Raw genomic sequence first — 3,652 nt, forward strand, 5'->3', positions numbered from 1 at the left:
TTATAATATTTACGGGTTCAATTAAGCACCTTCAAAACCAAAAGGGGAGTCGAACATGATAATCTACAACGAGAAGATAGAAACAATCGCCACTTTTTGCGTAGTTGATATGGAATACCCTTACACTGCAATCGTTGGATGACCTTGGGTTCATGGAATTAAAGAAATTACAAAAACTTTCGACCAGTGCTTATGTCTTCTGACGCCAGCTGGAATAGCCGAGTTCAAAGGGGACCCATCCAAGGAAAAATCATGTAACAAAGTAGATATTCGCCAGCATAAGGAACGTACTGAAAACATTAAGAAAAAAAGAAGCAAACTAAAAAGGAAAAAAAGGAGCGAGAAAGAGAACTTATGAAATCAAAGTAGCCAGCAGAAATAGACTTCTGAACGAGATCCCGGAAGAAGAGGTTTGGTCGTATAGTAATTAAAGAGCCCAACTCCTCTCAATGACTACTGATGAATTCCACAGAAGCGGAACCCACCAGAGACATAAACTTAGGGACTATCGATAATTTAAAGAAAATTAAAATTTGCAAAAATCTAGGCGAGTAAGAAGAACATAGGTTGGAACAACTTTTACAAGAGTACAAAGATCTGTTCGCGTGGAAGATGGAGGATATGCTAGGTATAAATCTGTAGTTACCTAAAATCTGAGGTTAGAATTGGGATTCTAGGGTTTCCGAAACTGAGTTACAAGAGGTTGAACATGAACAATCTTCGCCTAAATCACGCATAGTGGCCGCTCAAAGCCTGCTTCAGTCACAGGAGAGGTTGGGGCTGGTCTTAAAGAGGGAAGAAGATGAAGAGAGAGATCAGCGAATTCTATGGTTTGAAGAAGAATTGCTCTTAGAGATTATGAGAAAGATGATCATAGCTTGGAGAAATAGATGACCTATTTCTAGCTGAATTCTCTAATCTCAGGTCAGCGAAGATAAGGATTGTTTTCCGTTCCGTGCGGAGCAATTCTCATGTCTCTTCAGGAATAGATAGAGATAAACTAGGTTGAGTTTATCTCATTATTCCACCGCCTTTACCCTCTTCTGCGGTGAGAAATGGGCTGGGTATTCTCACACGTGTCGTAGACCGCCAAACCAAAACCCTAATTGTTATCCCCTCATTTGTGTGAAGTTGAGTCAGCCTTTGTGATGATGTGTTGAGAGAGAGAAATATTCTCTTTAGCCGAGTTAACCAAGATATAAATATATTCTTTGATCTGTAATAATGACTAGGATGAGTCACTTGAAAAGGCATGAGATGCCTCAGAATTCCTGTGGAGATTCTGAAAAGGAGAATCGATTCCTACATGAGGCTAGTGCCTATCATGGGGAGTATTCAGCCTTGTCTGAAATTTCCCGAGAGATTTGAATCTCCCTGGATTTCGAGGAGAGATGTGAATCTCTCGAGATTTTGCCGAGATATGAATCTTTCTGAGATTTGAGATTTTGAGGAAAGATGTGAATCTCTCCGAGATTTTGTGGAGAGATTTGAATCTATCCAAGATTTTGCAGAGAGATTTGAATCTCTCAGAGATTTTGAGGAGAGATGTGAATCTCTCCGATATTTTGCAGAGATATGTGAATCTCTCCGAGATTTGAAGGACGGATCAAAATCTCTACGAAGATTTTACTAACGGATCCGAATCTCTCTGTGGTCAGATGGGACTCGTCCTGAAGAGAGAGAAAAGGCTTTGTACACCCGATTAATGTCACCGCGAGACTTTGGCTCACTTGTCTTTGACCAGTATATCTTACAGAGATGTGATAGGAATCAATTGTGTACGTATTTATGGGGCCGACATAACCAGTGTATCTCGCGGGGACGTCCTAGGAATTATTCGAAAACCTCAGTAAGTCAAGTCAGAGCCTAGAGTAGACATGACCATTGTATCTCGCGATGATGTACTAGGAATCAGTCCTTGATCTTAAAAAGGATGAGTCGTGCTTACAAGAGACATGCATATCTCTGCTCTGGGTCATATGTCCGTCAGGGACGTTTTTACGTATCTACATAGCCTACATGACCAACAGTATCTCGTCGAGGATGTATACTAGGAATCATGACATCACAATCAGCTGCGTCTCGCGAAGACATGCTGGAATTGTGGTTGTTCTGGGATTGTTGATCAATAACTTGAGTCTGTTTTCTTGCTTTTGAATATTCTTTGTATTTTTGAGTCTACTATCTCTGGGATGTCACTTCTATAAATAACTTGATTTGGCTCAGAGTTATGTGCCTATGACGTAGATGAGATCTGGTAAGCCATTAAGATGTAAATTTTGAGATGTTGCCTCAGTTGCTCCTGATGGCTAATCAATTGTACTTCGTTGAAAAAGGTTGAGTTGTTGTCACTATTGGGGTTGTTTTTGTTGGTGCTTGTGGGATCATATGATTGACTCTCTCTGTCAAGGTAGAGATAGACTTCAATAACTTCTGGAACATACCATGAGGTATTTGTACTACCGGTATAGTTGAGATTGGGGGAGATCGAGGTAGGCTCCTTCTCTTTATGGTGTGACAGCTGTATCCACCAAGAAAACTACTGGCTGGCCATCTGGGCTTAGAACAATGGATGGTGTGGTCGGTGTGTCACCACTTGGAGTTGTTCTCTCAGGTCGAGTTCGAGCTAGTGATTTTACACGACCTGGAGGAGAATTTTTCATGATCGGAGTCGTTACCTCTTGGGTAGTTGGTGTAGATATTCGACCTGGTGATGTTACTTCTGGTCGAGGTGGTGGAAATCTTCTTGCTGGTTGCAATGTCATTTTCCTTGTACTACACAAGATGACAAACAACATGTGAGTATTCTGATTATACGATTTTATTGGATGTTTCAGATATTGAATCGTCATTTTCCACCAAAGCAAAAAGATTCTTTTGAGAGAAATGTTTCTCAATCTTTGTCATGCGTTCAACTATCATGTCCCTAGCCATGACATACTCTCTTATGGTCCACCTACTGAGCTGATGTTAGTTACTAGTCGGGTGCCTTAATAACTTTTATCCTTTTCACGTGAATGATGATGTATTTACTCTTCTTCCTAGTTTACCTTGGATACTCATGAATTATTAGTAAATGAACTCTTTTTTGTTAACTTTAGCACTTTTCCTTTCTGGTTGATCCTTATTTCTTCTATATTAATTTTCATTCTCCTCATCTCATTGTTAATCACCGCTGATAACCTCTCTTTCACTCCAGTCCTTCTATGTTTTATCACGTGTTGGTGTTGAATGAAGCTTTTGCACGTGTATACCACTATAAATTGGTACCGGAGCTGTACAATCCTCATTCTCAATGGCAAATCGATCTACGGTAGATGAAATCTCTAGGAAGATAGAAAAACTCACTTGTAAATAGATTGAATATTCTCAGAACCAAGAAAAATTATCTCAAAAACATGATACCCTTCTTCTAAAACATGATACTCTCCTTTAAACTATCACATAAACTATAAAAACCTTCTGATGAACATATGAGAGTTATTATAGAAATATTTTTCCAAATTATCGAAAATAATAACAGATCTTATATTCATAGAGAGTTTTAGCAAGATATTCCAAAGAGTGTACTTGGTACACCTCCAGTTAACAACATAAATCAGAGATCTAACTACTCCGATGAAAGAAGTTACATAAATCGAACTTTAGCAGA

This window comes from Papaver somniferum, chromosome 6 (assembly GCF_003573695.1).
Source record: "Papaver somniferum cultivar HN1 chromosome 6, ASM357369v1, whole genome shotgun sequence".
NCBI classification, from domain to species: Eukaryota; Viridiplantae; Streptophyta; class Magnoliopsida; order Ranunculales; family Papaveraceae; genus Papaver; species Papaver somniferum.